Source organism: Gossypium arboreum, chromosome 4 (genome assembly GCF_025698485.1).
Source record: "Gossypium arboreum isolate Shixiya-1 chromosome 4, ASM2569848v2, whole genome shotgun sequence".
In the NCBI taxonomy this organism is placed as follows: domain Eukaryota; kingdom Viridiplantae; phylum Streptophyta; class Magnoliopsida; order Malvales; family Malvaceae; genus Gossypium; species Gossypium arboreum.
In genome coordinates, this window is record NC_069073.1 from 84775495 (window position 1) to 84795871 (window position 20377).

Consider the following 20377-nt stretch of genomic DNA (forward strand, 5'->3'; position numbering starts at 1 on the left):
GTTCTGGTTCAAGCTCAATGACTCCATTGTCATCATGGATATTAATTGCGTTGAGCTGTTCCGTTAGGTTGGGTTCAGTATTACTTGGCAAACTACCTTGTGGTCGTTCGAAGATTAGTTTGGAAAGCTGGCTTATCTGAGTTTCAAGCCCTTGGATTGACGCTTGTTGATTTTTAAGTGCTGTATCGATGTTCTGAAAATGAGTTTCTGACACTGATATGAATTTTGAGAGCATCTCTTCAAGGGTTGGCTTCTTTTCCTGTTGGTAGCTCGAAGGATGTTGTGGTCTTTGATTTCCTTGACCGCCCCATGAGAAATTGGGGTGGTTCCTCCAACTTGCATTATAAGTGTTACTATATGGATTGTTTTGAGGTTGAGGATTATTACCCATGTAATTTAATTGCTCGTTATCCGTGTTGTGGGCATAAGGTTGATATTCCGAATTGTTTGTTCCACCTCCACTTGTTTCGCACTGCATTACTGGGTGAACCTATGAAGAACTAAGAAAACCATCAATCTTTTTATTTAAGAGTTCTACTTGATTAGAGAGCATGGTGACCGAATCGATGTTATAAACGTCGGCTGTTTTCGTTGGCTTTGTCCTCATGACTTGCCACTGATAATTATTCAGTGACATCTCCTCTATAAACTTATAGGCATCTTTCATTGTTTTATTGTTAATGGTTCCACCAGCAACTGCGTCAACCATTTGCCGAGTCAAAGGATTCAAACCATTGTGGAATGTTTGTACTTGGAGCCAAAGCAGTAACCCATGGTGAGGGCACCTTCTCAGTAAGTCCTTGTATCTCTCCCATGCATCGTAGAGTGTTTCTAAATCCATCTGCACAAAAGAAGAGATATCATTACATAATTTAGCCGTTTTAGCCGGCGGAAAGTATTTTAGTAAAAATTTTTCGGCCATTTGTTCCCAAGTAGTAATTGACCATCGTGGTAATGAGTTCAACCACTGTTAAGCTTTGTTCCTCAATGGAAAAGGGAATAACCAAAGACGAAATGTATCGCATAGTTCTAAGAAGTTGGCTAAATGAGCGTTGGGATCCTCATCCTGCAAACCATCAAACTGAACAAATTGCTGTATCATTTGAATAGTGTTAGGTTTTAATTCAAAAGTATTTACAGCTACAGCAGGTCTAACTATGCTAGATTCAGTTCCTGTTAAAGAAGGTTTAGCATAATCATACATAGTGCCTGGAGCAGGATTTTGATTAGCCGCAATTGCACGAGGTAGCTGATTGCCTTGGTTTTTAGCCATCTCTTAGGTTGGGGGTTGAGTATCATCTTCTTGCTCGTTCTCTGTGTATCTTAAGCTGCGCCTTATTTCTCTTTGATTTCTGTGAATTGTACGATTGATTTCTTTGTCAAAAAGTAATGGTCCCGACGGGTTTCTTCTAGTCATAAACTATAAAAACCTGCCAAGAGAAAGAAAAAGTAAATTAATTAGTAATAATAATAATATAATAAATTAAATTGCAAGAAAAATAAGAAAAAGTAAATTAATTAGTAATAATAATAATATAATAAATTAAATTGCAAGAAAATTAAATGGCTAAAGTAATAAAAATTGAGCGTTCCTAATATTTCAGTTCCCCGGCAGCGGCGCCAAAAACTTGATCGCGTGATTTCGTGATAGGTTTTAAATATTTATAATTACTCGTTCTTGAACTAACTATTATCGCGATGTAGGCAAGTGTACCTATCGAACAATAGTATAGTTTTAGCAAGACCGGATTGTTGAACCCAAAGGAACTAAAAGTACTAGTAATGACTGTCTTTTTATTATCTAGCCTAAGAATAAAGAGGTTTTGTTTTAATTAACTAATTATCTAAACTAAGAACGCATAGAGAAAAGAATTGGGGAATTGCTTGTGGGAAACATCGATTGACTTAAGACAATACCTACGGAAAAATCCACCTAGTATTTACTTGCTATTCTGGCTCCGAATCGACCAATTTATTCATTCAACTTGTTCCGTAGAGATCCCTAAGTTATGTTATTATCCCTATTGAAGACTAATAACGTCTAATCCCTAGATTGAATAACCGAGACTTTTCTCTAATTAACACTCTAGGGTTGCATTAACTCGATCTATGGATCCCCTTATTAGGTTTCACCCTAATTCGGTAAAATCTTTACACCCTATGTTTAGGTGCACAATCAACTCAGCTTTATTATGACAAATGTACTCTTAGACAGGGTCTATTCCTCCTCTGAATAAGAGCTTGTCTTGAATCAGCATCCTGGGATATCAAAACAAGAATTAAGAACACATAATTAAGAACAAGTTAAATATTTATCATACGATTCAGAAAATAATAACAAGATTCATCTTAGGTTTCATTCCCCTTAGGTATTTAGGGGTTTTAGTTCATAACTAAATAAGAAAACATCTCAGAAGAATAAAAAATACAAAACATAAAGAAAACCCAAAACTCCTGAAGGGAAATTGAGGAGAGATCTTTAGTCTTGATGATGAATCCGGCTTCTAAGATGGATCAATCGACTTCCTTGGAGTAATTCATTACTCCCCTTTTCTGTGTCCCTTTTCTTCCACCTCTAGGGTGTATTTATAGGCTTTGGAATGCCTATGAGCCCTCAAAAGTGGCCTTTTCCGAATTGGACTCAACTTGGGCTCGGCAGGGACATGCCCGTGTGACATGCCCATGTGCGATTACTTCAGGCTGTTTTTAAGCCTGCCAAATTGACATGGCTGTTTGGTTTACCCGTGTGAATTGTGCTTCGATTCTGCCAAATTGACACGGCCGTGTGGCTACCCGTGTGAGGAAGTCTAGACCGTGTTGAGTTTGTACTTTGGCCCATTTTCTCTGTTTTTGGCTCGTTTCTCGTTCCTTTCGCTCTCCTATGCTCTCCTAAGTATAAAACATGAAATTAAAGCATTAGGAGCATCAAATTCACCAATTCTAATGAGAAATCATCCATAAAATGCATTAAACATAGGGTAAAAATATGTATAATTTACGGTTTATCATGTCCTTTTAATCAAATTGACCAACCAAGAGATAGAATTTATTAACAAAATTTTCACACAGATATAATATCATACTGTAGATATTAAAATAATAAAATAAATATTTTGACCTCAAATTTGTGGTCCCAAAACCACTATTCCGATTTGACTAAAAACAAACTGTTACATTTTTATGTTGGAAATGGGGAAAGCAAGGAAGATGAGGAGGAAGATGAAATTAGGGTAATTGACCTTATGTAACATCCCAATTTCAGTGGTGTTAGAAACGGTGGTTTCGAGACCACGACTCTGACAAGTGAGTTAATATTTTAATGACTATTTAATGTCTATGGGATTATTTTAAGGTTGTATTAACTTTTCATCAGGAAATTTGAAAGTTTAAAAGGTTAATTAGGTGAAAAAGGACTAGAATGAAAAAGGTGCAAAAGTTGAGTTCTATTCGTTAAATGATTCAAATAGTATAGAAAGGGTGAATCGATGCACTTAGATAGTAATTATACCATAAAGTAAGTTAATGGATGATGTTGGATTGGTCAAGGTGTAATTTATTAGTTTTTAAAAGGTTAAATTGGTAAATGAATAATTATGTTAAAAATTAAGTAAAACGAAAGGAAATTTTGTATCATCTTCTAAAAAAGAACCTAGCCAAAATTGATTCCTCCATTAGTGTGGAGATAAACATTCAACCAAGTATTGCTTGTGTGCATGGTGAGTTTTCAAACCCTATTTTTAATGATTTTTATATTTTTAAGATCGGATTAGCTTAATCTAGCTAGCCCAGGGGTCAATTTTTAAAACTATATAATGTTGAGGGATATCCTATAAAAAAATTGATGAATTTGTGATGTTATTTGATAGATTATTAGTTTTGATTGTTAAATGAACATGTTTTGTTAGGGTTTTTTTATAGAATTTAAAGTTTAGGGATTAATTTGTTTAAATGGTAAATTTCTTGTATATTTTGTAAAATGAGGGTTGATATAAGTATAAGGAAAAATCAACTAATATGGGTTTCCATTAAAAGTGGTTGAAACTGAAGTTTCAAGATTAATGCCTAAATTGTAAAATGATTAAAACATTAGGGTTAATTTTTTAAATTTACAATAAGATGGGCTAAAAGCTAGAATTTATGATATTAAGCTATTGGTCTGATTTAATTGAATGAAATATTTATTTAGATCAAGATAAACCACAATCAGATTTAAATCGAGGAAAGACAAAAGCTTTGGATTAGTCTCCAACTCTACTTCTACGACTATAGTTATCGAGGTAAGTTTGTATAAATTATAATCTTATTAATGGTAGGTTGATTGATTATCGATTATATTGTGTTAGTTATAAATTGATTTGGAAATGCATGTTATCGATGTTTTGAGTAATTGACGGATAAATAATCTCATTCGAACCATAAGAATTCTTGGGATACGAATGACATGTCATTAGGGATTTCATGTTTTGGGTGCTGGTCTTGAATGTCCTACCGATGGCTAAGGTCCTGCATTTGTTACGAATTCTCCATAGCTCGTGTGAGTAGTATCGTGTAGCTAACATTCCGACCCATAGCTCTTTTGAGTAGGCCCATTTCACAGCTCGTATGAACACTATTAAAAAGGAAAAGTTATGGTTATATAGAAAGGCACACTATGTGTGAGCATTTTCGAGTATCTAATGTAATTCCAGATAGTTCAACGGGTAAGTATAGGTAATTGTCAAGGCATGTGTTCAAATGGATAATTGGTCATAAACTTATGAAAGGTAAATTTTGATGAATGCAAATGAATTGAAGGGAACTATATGATTATGTGATGAATGTTATGTTCATGAAGATTCATCTGTGAAATGGCTGATTTTCTATGTGCATTATACATGAGCCTACTAATTTGTGAGTTTAGTGGTGCTTATAGGATTGTATTAAGCTTATGATTATGGTAAAGATGTTATGCACATTTTATAAATTGATCTTAAGGATGGTACGTTATGTTTGAGTCTATACGAGCTTACTAAGCACAAGTTGCTTGTGTAGTTACTTTCCTTTATCTTGTAGATTATCGAAAGCTTGACCGGTTGGAAGCTTGTCAGAGATCTATCAAACTATCCAGCAATCAATTCAGTAGTTTTTGATTTATTTTAGCCAAGGTTATAAATGGCATGTATAGGACATTTTTAATGAATGCCTTTGAATATGTTGGTGAACAACTTGGTATGAAAATGTTTTTGGAGTATGTATTTTGTATGTTAGACTTATAATGCCTAGGCAAGTTTAAGTCTTTTGGTCACTTTTAAATACTTGTAATATATGATCCTTTTGGTATGTTTGTGTGAAATGTGAATGGTTAAATTGGTGTCTTTAAGCAGCTAAATTGAATAGGTTTTGTGCTTGAAATGTGGAATTATAGCCTTGTTTTGATTGAAGTTGTTTTGGTATAAATGTGTAGCTTTTGAGTGGCATATTGGTTAGGTGAAATAGGTTGATTGAATTGGTATGTTTATATGTATTTGAAAGGTGTTTACGTCTTTTGAATGTATGCACAAATGAATGGTTGATTGAGCAAGTTTTGATCATAAAATGGCTTGTTTTTAGGGTCAAATTATGGACCACATGGCCTAGGACATGGGATGTCAAACGGCTGTGTGAGACTATACGGCTGTGTGTCATTTATTTTTTCAAATCAATGAGTTACACGGTCTAGCACACGACTTGCGACTGTCCGTGTGCCATAAGTCAGTTAGTTGCATGGTATGGCACATGGCTTGCGACATGACCATGTGATCTAACTCAGTGAGTTACATGGTTTAAAACTCGGGCTGAGACACGACCTTGTGTCCCTTTGTTCGAGTATCACACGGTCTGGGCTATATCACACAGCCTGGGCATGTAACAGCCCGTTTTCAGTGAAATTAGAATAGTTGTTTTGGGACCCCAAATTAAATGTGAGAATATTTATTTTATTATTATTCTAGTGTCTCTGGAATATTAGTAAGATCGTATAAAAATTTTGTTAAGAAATTTTAACGTTTGCATGTTTAATTTGGTGAAAAGGACTAAATCGTAAAAGATGCAAAATTAGAGTTCTATAACTTAAAGGTACCAAATGAGTATGAAATTAAATTAAGGGATTTAAGTGGTAATTAGACCATTTTTAACGTGAGTGGACATTTATGGGCATGAATTAAGTGATTTTGTAGTTAAAAACAAAAGGTTAAATAGGTAATTAAATAAATATATCATAATTAAAATATGTAAAAAGTTGTATCATCTTCAACTTTGTTTTATTCCATTGAAAGTGAAGAAGACAGAAAACAATTTAGGGCTTTGAAGCATTTGGTTCAATCTTTAGCTTGCGTAAGTGATTTTTGTCCTGTTTTTAATGATTTTTATGTTTTCGGGATTGTTGTAGCTTAATCTTGCTAGCCCAAGGACTAATTTACAAAAATTTTAAAAATTTGGGGTTTTTCCATGAAAGTGTGCATATGATTCTTGATGTTTGATGGAAGAAAATGAATTCTTGTTGATAAATAAATAACCTTTGTAAGGTGATTTTTTGTTGAAAATGTCAATTAGGGATTTCTTTGCAAAATGTGTAAAATACATGGTAAAATTGTGAAATAATGAACTGTATGAGTTGATATGGGCGTATCTTGAATTCTGTTAGCATAATAAGTGGATGAAATTGCATGAATTTCATTTTACGAGCTTAAGGTCTAAATTGTAAAGAAGTTAAAATATTTGAGATAAAAGTGTAAATTTGTAAAAGTATGTATTTTGGACTGAATTGAATAGAATGAATATTGAATGGATTATATTTGCTTATTTAGATCAAGTTAAGCATCATACAGATCTAAATCAAGGGAAAGATAAATTATTGGACTAGTCTATCTTATTTTATCATTTTTTTGTGGATGAGGTAAGTTCGTATGTTTAAATAGCATTTTAATGTATTTGATTTAAATGCTATTATGTTATTCATCATATCATGTCGCGATAGAAATATAATGATGTTACAATGACTATCAAGTCCCGTTTGAATCTTAGGAATATATAGGATACAAATGACATGTCATTAAGATTATCGTATTTCAGGTGTTGGTCCAGAATGTCCTACTAATGGCTGAGTTTTGGTATTTGTTGTAGATACTATTCAACTTGTGTAAGCAGCATCGTGTAGCTAATTTCGATCATTAGCTTGTGTGAGCAGACCCATTTGTGGCTCGAGTGAGCATCTATGTAAAGGAAAATGAAATGAATGGTTTCGACCATGTATTTAGCACAATTTGTGTGAGTTTCCCACGTATCCGATATTATTCTAAGTGGTTCAACAGGCATGTAAAGGGAAGGGATGATAAGTGTTCCACTCAATTGTATCATGAACTGATGGAAAGGTATGAATTAATGTTGATTCAAGTATGTATAACCATGTTTATTGAAAGCATGGATTCAATGACATTATGTTCATATGAACTATCTTACCATGTGATGTTTCAAGTGAAATTATGTGGTAATACACAAATAATTGTTGTTGATGATGCTTAGGCTTGTGCCAAGCTATGTTGGATTGATTCATGTCTATTTTTGTGATTATGCATTGAAATGGTAAGCTTTGTTCATGAATTACGATCTTACTAAGCATTATGTGCTTACATAATTTTTCTTTCCTATGTTCTATAGATTATTGGAAGCTCGATCGGTTTGGAAGCTCGTCAAAGACCTATCACACTATCCAACAATTATATTGGTAGATTTTGATGTTTTGGATCATAGTTATAATGGCATGTATAGGTGATTTGTGTTTGATGAGATGGTTGTTATGTTTGGCTCGTAAATGTGGAATTATGGTTGGTGAACTCTTGGCATTTTAATGCTTTGATGGTTGGTGTTGAAATGGTCAAATGATGGTATGTTTTGAATGACCAACTTGGTAAGTTTGAATGTGTTTTAGCATGTGGTCATTGTGGTAAGTTTTGGTGTGGAAATATGTTAGAAATGTATGAGTGATGAATGACTAAATTATGCAAAATTTTAAGTATATTTGGTTGTTGTGATTGTGGTGCCTTTTGGGCATATTGGTTGTATGGATAAATAACCTATTGAATTGGTCTCATTATGCATGTTTTAGGCATGTTTCAAAGGCTCGAATGTATGTGCAAGTGACTTGTAGATGTATGCTTGTTTAGGGTGAAGGAAATGACTTGAAATTGGTCTTTTTTTGTCTACATGGCCAAAGACACGGACTTGTGTCTTAGTCGTGTGTGACACATGGCCATGAAACACGACCGTCTGTCCCCTATAGGTTTCAAAGGGTTTCAAGTTAGGTAGTTACACAGCCTACCATACGGCCTGACACATGAGCGTGTGGCTTAGCCGTCTTAGCTCTGTGGCTTAGCCATGTAACCCAAGTGAGAGAGTTACACGGGTACGAACACGAGCTGGGACACAACTGTGTGTCCCTATTTCAAATGGTACGCTACCTGAGACACGGGTGTGTGTCTTAGCCATGTGAGTCACACAGTCTAGCCACATGCTCGTATAACCCCTGATGTGTTAATTTTTCCAACTTTTTCCTTAAGGTTTCATATGTTTCCAAGTTAGTCCCGAATCATTTCTGAAGTCTTTCTAGGGCCTCGAGGGATCGAATGTGGGACAATATGCATGTATTTGAATGAATTTGGCTATGATTTATGAAATGTTTGGAAATGAATGATTTTCAGTTATGTTTTTACGGTAATGCTCTATTACCCTATTTTAGCAACAGATACAGGTTAGGGGTGTTACAAGCCACACGACCATGTGACCTTTATTTTTAAAATTTTCAATTTTTTCCAAAGTTTCTGAATTGTTTCAAAATAGTTCCAGATTGATCTCAAAGGCTTCAAAGGTCAGATTTAATACCCAAATGTATATGTCTGAAGGGTTGCAATGAGTTTTATTTAATTAATATTAAATGACATTATTGTTATGATTTGTATGGGTTTAGGGTTTAGGGTTTTAGGGTGAATTTTAGGGGACAAATTTTGGAAATGATCTGTGTGATTTGGGAGCTATTATTAATTTGATGTCCTTATCTATTTACCGAAGGTAAAGTTTAGGGGAGTTGAGAAACACACTGATTACTCTATAACTTGCTGATAGATCATTAGTGCATACTAAGGGTGTATTAGAAGTGGCATTAGTCAAAGTTAGACAACTCATTTTCCCTATCGATTTCATTGTTATAGATTTTGAAGAGGATTTAGAAATCCCTATTTTATTGGGAAGGCCATTCATGGTCACTTCTAAATCTACTATTGATTCGGAAAAAAAAAAGTGAACTAACTATGAAACTCGATGGTTATATAGAAGTGTTCAAATGTGCTAACTCCTTTTTAGAAATGAGAAATTCTCAATATCTTTTTAATGTTTGCTATGAAATTAATTCCTCAATTTCCCATTCTATCGGTAAGCTTGATTGGAGGTATTTGCAATGCCCTATATTTTCAAGCAAACATTCGCGTCACCAAAGGAGGAAATTATGAAAAATGTAGAAAATTTGGAGGCACATATTTAAGAAATGGAGTAGCCAGGCTTGGAGCATTGAGTTGATGGATGATCATGGGGGGATGGTTGGATGCCCTAAAAACGAATGTTAAACCTTTTTATTAAATTTGGCTAAGATGTGCATTATGTATGTTTTTGAATTTGTATTTGGGATTTTTTTCATTATATTTTTAGATTTTTAATTTTTGTATGTAGGATTAGATTGTGGTAAATTTTATGAATCCTCTATGTGAAAAGTTAAATAATTGAAACTGATAAAAGTTGTGCCAAAATTGTGGTTGGTGTCGTGACAATGGGACATTGATGTCGCATCATCATGTTGGGTTCTGCAAAAAATACTCAGTTTAAAGTTGCGACCTAGGCAGGTCTATACATTAAAACTTCTATTTTAATCTTCATAACTCACTTTATTTTACTTTTCATACTCCAAAGCTTGCAAAACTCTTCACATTTCATCTCTTCCCACCTTTTAGTATTTATAAAACACTCCAGTTCTCATAAGAAAAAGATTAAAAAAAATTCTCTGCTGCAAATTTTCCTTATCTTTTTCTTCTTTTAGCAACAATCTTTAAACTTAAGGGCAAGGAACAATGAAGGCAAGGAAAAAAACCAATTTGTCTTAAAAACATAGGTTAAGGGTTCCACACTTTTTCTTTTTAGTTTAATTTGACATATTTTTGCAATTCTAAGTGCTCAATATTTCACAATCCATAATTTTTCTTTCTTGTCTATTAGATTGCCATAATAATTGATTTTTGGTTGAAGAGTAGTTGGTTAGTAGTTATTCCTAATCCTTGTTAAGTTGCAAAATTTAGTGGAAAATTGAGTTATGGCTCCAAAAGGCACTAAACAAAATAAATATAAAAACTAGAGATCCAGTGTCAGATTTAGACGAATTTAGATTGCCAACTATGGAAATAGAAAATTATTTTCTAGAACTCTAAAGGAAAAAACATTCATTCTTGAACAAGGTTTTGATCTAACATCAACTTTAAGTGATTAGTTGTGGGATTTAGTTGTAATAACCCGATTTTGGGCCTAGTCAAAACAGTGGTTTCGGGACCACTAATCTGAGGTCGGAGAAAGTATTTTTATTATTATTTAAGATTATATCATGTTTATATTTGTGCATGAAAAATTTGGTGAAGAAATTTTAGCGTTTATGAGCTTAATTACAAAAAAAGACTAAATCGCTTAAAGTGCAAAAGTCCTATTTTGATAGCTAAGGGTGTCAAATAGCTAGAGGACCTAAATTGGAGGTCTCTAAAGGGAAATTAGACCCTTTAGAATAGCATGACCAACCATAGGGACAAGGAGATAGAAAAGTCAAAGAAATTAGGTGGGTTGGTGACTTAAGTGAATAGAGTGAATAAAATAAAAATTTACCTTCATTTGCTTTGCTCTTCCTCTATTCCCACTGAAATATCAGCCATTAAAGTGGATTGGGAAGCTTGAAAGTTTCAACAACTTATCCCTCTCTCAAGTAAGTGATTTTGATAGTTTTCTTGATAATTTTTACATTTTTGGACCCCTTGAAGCATGAGTTTTCAAATGAGGGGACCATTTTGTAAAATGGATAAAAGTATAGGGTTTTACCAGGAGAGTGTTCAAGTAGTTTTCTAAAATTTTATGAAAGAATATGAGTATTAGATGTGTAATAAACAATTTTTGCTAACAAGTTTTCATGGAAACCCTAACTAAGGACCATTTTGCATAAGTTGTAAAATAAGTGATAAATGTGTGAAATATGGAAATTTTGGATTGCTATAAGAATAAAAAGGGTTTGGCTAGGCTTAGGATATGAACAAAATCAATAAAAATCGATTTTCGAGCATAAGGGTAAAATGGTCATTTTTTGAAAGTTTAGGGGCAAAATGGTCATTTTACCCAATATTGAATTTTCGAGTGTCTAGATTAAGTTGCTAACAAAATGAATGAATTTTATTATTTTAGATCAAAAAATTCAAAATTCAAACCTGGAGTGGGGGAAGGCCAAGCAAGTAGATTAGACTAACTAATCGCCATATTTTGTAATCTGAGGTAAGTTGGACGTAAATAATACAACTACACTATTATTATAAGTTTTTGGATTGCTATAGCATGAATCGCTTGATTGTGAATTTGAGAATGTATGATGATAATTGAGACAGTAGAATCTCTCATTTGAACTATAGGACATAAATCAGATATTCATGCCATGACGTATGGGTTATCATGAGCCAGTGTAAGACCATGTCAGGGACATGGCATCGGCATTGAGACGAGAGCTAGTGTAAGACTTGTCTGGGACATGCATCAAGCTCGAGACGTAAGCCAGTGTAAGACATGTCTAGGACATGCATCGGCTACGAGATGTGCCAGTGTAAGACCAAGTCTGGGACATGGCATCGGCACAAATATGTGACAACTAGTGTAAGACCGTGTTTGGGACGTGGCGTTGGCCTCGATAATGATAGTCAGTGTAAGACCATGTCTGGGACATGGTGTCGGCATTCTACCCCACGTTTCAGGCTTATTGATTATCCGGTAGTGTTCCAAATGGTTCAACGGTAAGAGTTATAGTTTAAGTAAATGAAGGAAGTATAACCTTTTGTGAGTGGCACAGGTACTGATTGAGTATGTATGAGAAGTGAGCTCAAAATATGCTATATGATTAGTAATGGATAGTGATCAGTAAGTTCTGCTTATGCCTTCTCTTGTATTATGAGCTTGATGATGAATGGTAGAATTGTTGTTATATTTATTTGCATGCAACTTGCTAAGACTTGTGCTTACTTCCTCTTCTTTCCTTTTTCTTATAGTGTCGCCTAAATAGCTCGAGGACCAACAGAGGTCGGAGCCAACGATCACATTATCAGCTGAAGCACTCGGTATAGTTAGAATACTTGATTTTAGTATGGCATGTATTTGGCTTAGGCTTTCCTGTTTTGTGTCATTGGAATTTGGCCAAATGTGTTGGCTTGGGCTAAAACCCTTTATTTTATATAAAGCCATGAACGAGGGCTAATATTCATTTTTATATAAATATTGCATATGTGAAATGTTGTCTATTATGGTTGTTTTAGTTATGTGGATCATTCTTGTATTGGTTTTGATTGATTTTGTGTAGTTTATGTGAGTAAGGGTGACAAAGAGGGCTTTGTAGATAGCCTTATTTTTGCCCACACGGGTAGGCACACGGGCATGTGTCTAGGCCGTGTGTGACACACAGTATACCCCAAGGGCGTGCGATCCGGCCGTGTGTCCCCAGTACGTAAAAATTTGCAAGTCAGCATGAATGGTAGTAAACACACGAGCAGAGACACGACCGTGTGTCTCAGCTGTGTGAAGGACACGGCCTAGCACACGGGCGTGTTCCTTGGCCGTGTGACCTTTAAGAATTGCTGACGTCAGAAACATGATGTCTAGGATTTTGCACACGGGCGTGTCATGGACCTGTGAGGGACATGGGCCGAGGACACAGACATGTGTCAGGCCGTGTGAAAGCCCCTATAGGTTCGAAATTAAAATTAAGTCCACACAGGCACAAGACACGGCCGTGTCCCTGTATGCTTAGGTCGTGTGAGCCACACGGGCCAACAGCACGACCATGTCAAATTGGTCACATGAGCGTGTTGCCCCTTCCACACGGGCGTGTGCCCCTGTGTCTAGTGTTATTTTTTAGAGTTCGTTAAATGACCTAAATTGGTTTTGATTGGTTTTTAAATGAATGTTTGGAGTCTCGTAGGTCATATTGAAGAAGTTTAGACAAAGTTTTAACTTTGATCATATCTTGATGATTCAAAACATAGGAATGTATGTGTTGAAGTAGGTAACGACTCATACTCTATCCAAGCGTGGGGTACGGGTGTTGGTTGATACATTTAGTGGTATCAGAGCATGGTTTAATCAGTTCTAGGACTAATCTAGCATGAGTATGAGTCTAGTTATACATTCCATAACTGTATGTTGATTGTGTGAGGACTCCTAACGAGATAAATTGTGTTTTATTCATTTAGTAAATGGATCTTGACGTAGCTACAATGGATGATGTGGAGAGCAATATGCCAATTCTTGCTGAAGGGGCCGTGCCAATTGATAGCGAGCTTGTGACGATGAGTCAAGACGGAAGAGCTAGAGAAGCTTACCTCTACATGACGGATGCCTAGTACTCGGAGTTTATTCGGGCGAATCCGAATACTCCACCTCCCCCACCTCCTCCGATTCCATATTATTCCCCTGTAGCTCTGCAAGGAGTGGATGTGGTTAGGAGAGAGAGACCCCGGTATATAAAATATGAAAGTAAGGGGTCGAAGAATTTCAGGCCAAGATTGATGATGACCCGAAGTGGGTAGAATTTTGGTTAGAAAATACCATTAGGGTATATGATGAGTTATCTTGCATGCTTGAGGAGGGCGTGAAGTGCGCAGTGTCACTCCTATGGGACTGGACCTACAAATGGTGGAATACTCTCATGTTTGTTGTACCGAGAGAGAGGATAACATGGGAATTCTTCCAGGAAGAGTTCCGACAGAAGTATATCAGTTAAAGGTTTATGGGAAGAGGAAGGAATTTCTAGAATTGAAACAGGGTCGAAAGACCGTAATAGAGTATGAGCATAAATTCGTGAGGCTCAGCAAATACACTAGGGATTGCACGTCTACCGACGCTATTATGTGCAAGAGATTTGAGGACAGATTGAATGAAGATATCCGATTGTTAGTTGCCATCTTAGAATTGAGGGAATTCGTGGTACTAGTTGAGAGAGCATGTAAGGTTGAGGAGTTGGCCAAAGAGAAGAGAAAAGCTGACATTGAGTCACGAGACTCAAGGAAAAGACAGATAGGGAAATCACAGCAGACTACATCTAAAACATCGAGAGAGTATCCTACCCAATCGAATACATTAATGAGATTCTCGAATAAGAGTAAGAATAAACAACAAACGGCGTTTAAAGCCCAAACCACTTCTGTTGCAAGTGTTGGTAGTGCTCGGTCAAACTGGACAGAGTGTTCACAATATGGTAGACGTCATTTCAGTGAATTCTGAGCAAATAAAATAGGTTGCTTCAAATGCGGATCTTTGGACCACTTCATCCGAGATTGCCATGAACTAGATGAGAAAGAGAAAAAGCAAGAAATGAGGGCAAGTAGTGCTCCTGCGAAGGGTAGACCATAGAAGAACCCGGGCAGTGGGGCTAGGAATAGAAGTAACCCTAGAGATCTAGCTGTGAGGTCCGAGGGCCAAGCGCCTGCAAGAACTTATGCCATTCACACTCGCGAAGAGGCGTCTTCACCAGATGTTATCACGGGTACTTTTTCTCTTAATGGTATTTCTGTTATTGCTTTGATTGATCCAGGATCTACTCATTCCTATGTGTGCATAAAATTAGTGCCCAGAATGAATATGTCTATTAAGTCTACCGAATTTGTGATAAAAGTGTCAAACCTCCTAGGCAAACATGTGTTAGTTGACCAAGTATGTGGAATTTGTCCCCTTGACAATTAAGGGTCATAGTTTTCCGGCTAATCTCATGTTTTTGCCATTTGATGAGTTCGATGTAATCCTTGGAATGGATTGGTTAACTTTTCATAGTGTTGTAGTGGACTTTGGGAGGAAATCCATTGAGTTGAAATGTAAAGATGAGAATGTTCTTTGGGTTGAACCAGAAGAACCAAATGACTCACCTATAGTAATATTGTCTTTGACTTCTAAGAAATATTTAAGGAAAGGATATGAGGCTTATCTCACTTTTGTGCTAAATACTCAAGTGTCTGAGTAGAATATTGAGTTCGTACCGAAGATTTGTGAGTTTATATATGTGTTTTTAGAAGAGTTGCTCGGATTACCTTCAATCAAAAAAGTCGAGTTTGGTATCGAGTTAATACCTGGCACAGCTCTTATATTGATTGCCTCATATAGAATGGCACCAACGAAATTAAAGGAGTTGAATGTATAGCTACAGGAGTTAACAGATACGGACTTCGTGAGATCGATTTTTTCCCTGTGGGGTGCTTTGGTACTTTTTCTGGAAGAGAAAGATGGGTCGATGAGGTTATGTATCGACTATAGACAACTTAACAAAGTGACTGTGAAAAACAAGTATCCTTTGCGAAGGATCGATACCTATTTGATCATTTGAAGGGAGCCACTGTATTTTCCAAGATTGACTCGAGGTCAAGATATTACCAGTTAAGGGTTAAGGAGCAAGATGTACAGAAAATTGCATTTCGGACGAGGTACGGGCATTATGAATTCCTCATCATGCCCTTTGGCTTAACGAGTATCCTAGCTATTTTTATGGATGTAATGAATCACATTTTTCGACCATATCTGGATAAGTTCATCGTCATTTTTATCGATGACATATTGATTTATTCGCATGGTGAGAGTGAGCACACGGAGCATTTGAGAACAGTTTTACAAACCTTGAGAGACAAGCAGGTGTATGCCAAGTTCAATAAGAATGAATTCTAGCTTAATGAGGTCAGATTTCTAGGACACATTGTGTCGGTTGATGGGATCAGAGTTGATCTAAGCAATATCTTAGCTATTTTCGAGTGGAAACCACCGAGGAATGTGATAGAGGTCCGAAACTTTTTGGGTTTGGCTGGATACTACAGAAGATTTTTGAATGGATTCTCTATGATAGCAAATCTGATGACAAGATTGTTGCAAAAAGAAGTCAAGTTCGAATAGACAGAAAAGTGCCAATAGAGTTTTAAGAAGGTAAAGGTTTTGTTGACTGAAGCCCCAGTGCTAGTGCAATCGGAATCGGTCAAAGAGATTGTGATATATAGTGACACCTCCTTGAATGGATTGGGGTGTGTACTCATGCAAGAAGGTAAAGTTATAGCTTACGCTTGGAGACAACTAAAACTACATGAGAAAAACTACCCGACACACGATTTAGAGTTGGCTGCCATCGTATTCGCGTTGAAAATTTGGAGGAACCATTTGTATGGCAAGAAATGTCGAGTGTTCACCGACCATAAAAGTCTCAAGTATTTAATGACTCAGAAGGGTTGAATTTACGACAACGAAGGTGGCTAGAGTTGTTAAAGGATTATGAGTTAGTGATTCCCGGGCAAGGCGAACGTGGTCGTCGATGCCTTGAATAGAAAATCATTATTTGCGTTGAGAGCAATGGACACCCAATTAGCCTTATTAGATGATGGTTTGATTCTAGCAGCGTTAAGAGTTAGGCCAATGTTTCTGCAAGAGATCTGTGAAGCTTAGAAAGGTGACAATGATTTGCAAGCTAAGGTGACTCAGTGTGAGTCGAAGGTTGAATCAGACTTTCAGTTTCGCACTGATGGGTGTATAATGTTCAAAGATAGAGTTGGTGTACCCAAGGACAGTGATCTTATTTAGAAGATTCTACGAGTGGCACATAGTGGTTGCTTATCTGTCCACCCGGGTAGTGTGAAAATTTTCAACGACCTGAAGAAAATGTATTGGTGGTCGAGAATGAAAAGAGACATTTCAGAGTTTGTCTCTAAGTGCATAGTGTGTCAGCAAGTGAAGGCTGAACATCAAGTACCTTCGGGTCTACTTCAGCCTATCATGGTCCCCGAGTGGAAGTGGGATTGGATTACTATGGATTTTGTGACGGGTTTGCCGGTAACCCCGAAGAAAAAGGATGTTCTTTGGGTTGTTGTGGATAGACTAACAAAATCTGCACATTTTAAACTAATGCGTACCGACTACTCCCTTAAGAAACTGGCTGACTTGTCTGTTTCTAAGATTGTGAGGCTTCATGGAGTGCCTCTGTCAATTATTTCAGATAAGACCCGATATTTACCTTGAGGTTTTGGAGGAAGTTACGAGAGGCATTGGGAACTAAACTAAATTTTAGTACGGCATTTCACCCACAAACCGACGGTCAGTCAGAAAGAGTAATTTAGATTTTATAAGACATGGTGCGGTGTTATGTTCTCAAGTTTCAAGGTAGTTGGGAAAGGTATTTACCATTGGTTGAATTCGCTTACAACAATAGTTATCAGTCAAGTGTGAAGATAGCGCCTTATTAGGCTTTATATGGGCAAAATTGTCAAACACCTTTATATTGGACTGAGCTCATAGAGAGTCGAATTCACGGGGTTGATTTATTCAAAGAGACTGAAGAGAAAGTTAAAGTTATTCGTGACTGTTTGAAGGCTGCCTCAGATAGACAAAAATCTTATGCAGATTTGAACTGGAAAAAGATCGAATTTCAAGTTGGTGATCAAGTGTACTTCAAAGTATCCTCGTAGAGGAAAGTCCTCAGATTTGGTAGAAAAGGCAAATTGAGTCCTCGTTTCATAAGACCTTATGAGGTTACCGAGAGAGTAGGGCCTGTGGCCTATCGATTGGCTTTACCATCAGAGTTAGAAAAGATTCACGACGTGTTTCATGTGTCAATGTTACGTCGATATAGATCGGACCCCTTGCATGTGATTATGCCAACAGAGGTAGAAATTCATCCGGACATGAGTTATGGCGAAGAGCCGGTCAAGGTTTTGGCTCGGGAAGTGAAATAGTTGAGGAATTAAAAGTATCGCACTCTTGAAAGTTTTTTGGCATAGACATGGAGTTGAGGAAGCCACACAGGAACCCGAGGAGACTAGGAGAGATCAATACCCGAACTTATTTATCGATTAGATTTTCGAGGACGAAAATTCCTAAGGGGGAGAATTGTAACAACCCAATTTTGGGCCTAGTCAGAATAGTAGTTTCGAGACCACTAATCCGAGGTTGGAGAAAGTATTTTTATTATTATTTTAAGATTATAACGTGTTTATATTAGTGCATGAAAAATTTGGTGAAGAAATTTTAGCTTTTGTCAGCTTAATTACAAAAAAGGACTAAATAACATAAAGTGAAAAAGTCCTATTTTGATAGCTAAGGGTGTCAAATAGCTAAAGAACCTAAATTGGAGGTCTTTAAAGGGCAATTAGATCCTTTAAATAGCATGACCGAACATAGGGACAAGGAGATAGAAAATTCAAAGAAATTAGGTGGGCTGGTAACTTAAGTGAATAGATTGAATAAAATAAAATTTTACCTTCATTTTCTTTGCTCTTCCTCTATTCCCACTGAAATATCAGCCATTAGATGGGCTTGGGAAGCTTGAAAGTTTCAGCAACTTATCCCTTTCACAAGTAAGTGATTTTGATAGTTTTCTTGATGATTTTTACATTTTTGGACACCTTGAAGCATGAGCTTTCAAATGAGGGGACCATTTTGCAAAATGGATGAAAAACTAGGGTTTTACTATGACAGTGTTCAAGTAGTTTTCTGAAATTTTATGAAAGAATATGAGTATTAGATGTGTAATAAACAACTTTTGTGAACAAGTTTTCAAGGAAACCCTAACTAAGGACCATTTTCCATAAGTTGTAAAATAAGTGATAAATGTGTGAAATAGTGGAAATTTTGGATTGCTATAAGAATAAAAAGGGTTTGTCTAGGCTAAGGATATGAACAAATTCAATAAAAATTAATTTTCGAGCATAAGGGTAAAATGGTCATTTTGTGAAAGTTTAGGGGCAAAATGGTCATTTTACCCAATATTGAATTTTCGAGTGTCTAGATTAAGGTGCTGACAAAATGAATGAATTTTATTATTTTAGATCAAAAAATTCAAAATTCAAACCTGGAGTGGGGGAAGGCCAAGGAAGTAGATTAGACCGACTAATCGCCATATTTTATAATCTGAGGTAAGTTAGACATAAATAATACAACTACACTATTATTATATGTTTTTGGATTGCTATAGCATGAATCTCTTGATTGGGAATTTGAGAATGTATGATGATAGTTGAGACAACAGAATCTCCCATTTGAACCATAGGAAATAAATCAGATATTCATGCCATGACGTATGGGTTATCACGAGGCAGTGTAAGACCATGTCAGGGACATTTCATCGGTATTGAGACAGGAGCTACTGTAAGACATGTCTGGGATATGCATCAGCCTCGAGACGTAAGCCAGTGTAAGACATGTCTAAGACATGCATCGGCTACAAGATGTGTCAGTGTAAGACCAAGTCTGGGACATGGCATCGGCACAGATATGTGACAGCTAGTGTAAGACCATGTCTGGGACCTGGCGTTGGCCTCGATGATGATAGTTAGTGTAAGACCATGTTTAGGACATGGCATCGACTTGAGATATGAGCCAGTGTAAGACCATGTCTGGGACAAGGTGTCGGCATTCTACCCTATGTTTCAGGCTTATTGATTATTCGGTAGTGTTCCAAATGGTTCAACAGTGAGAGTTATAGTTTAAGTAAATGAGGGAAGTATAACCTTCTTGTGAGTGGCACAGGTACCGATTTAGTATGTATGAGAAGTGAGCTCAAAATATGCTATATGATTAGTAATGGATAGTGATGAGTAAGTTCTGCTTATGCCTTCCCTTGTATTATGAGCTTGATGATGAATGGTAGAATTGTTGTTATATTTATTTGCATGCAACTTGCTAAGCCTTGTGCTTACTTCCTATCTTTTCCTTTTTCTTATAGTGCCGCCTAAATAGCTCGAGGACCAACAAACGTCGGAGCCAATGATCACACTATCAGCCGTAGCACTCGGTATAGTTAGATTACTTGATTTTAGTATGGCATGTATTTGGCTTAGGCTTTAATGTTTGTGTCATTGGAAATTGGCCAAATGTGTTGGCTTGGGCTAAAACCCTTTATTTTATACAAAGCCAAGAATGAGGGCTAATATTCATTTTTTTATAAATATTGCATATGTGAAATGTTGTGTATTATGGTTGTTTTAGTTATGTGAATCGTTCTTGTATTGGTGTTGATTGATTTTCTATAGGTTATGTAAGGGTGACAAAGAGGGCTTTGTGGATAACCTTA

At 36.4% G+C, this 20377-nt stretch overlaps 1 non-coding gene across 1 annotated transcript; it reads left to right on the top strand.

The window, feature by feature from the left end:
* The first annotated feature begins 767 nt into the window (after positions 1-767).
* LOC128292297 (small nucleolar RNA R71) lies at positions 768-874 on the top strand. Its single transcript, XR_008282282.1, has one exon. It is a non-coding gene; the product is annotated as a small nucleolar RNA R71 (small nucleolar RNA).
* The last annotated feature ends 19503 nt before the right edge of the window (positions 875-20377 follow it).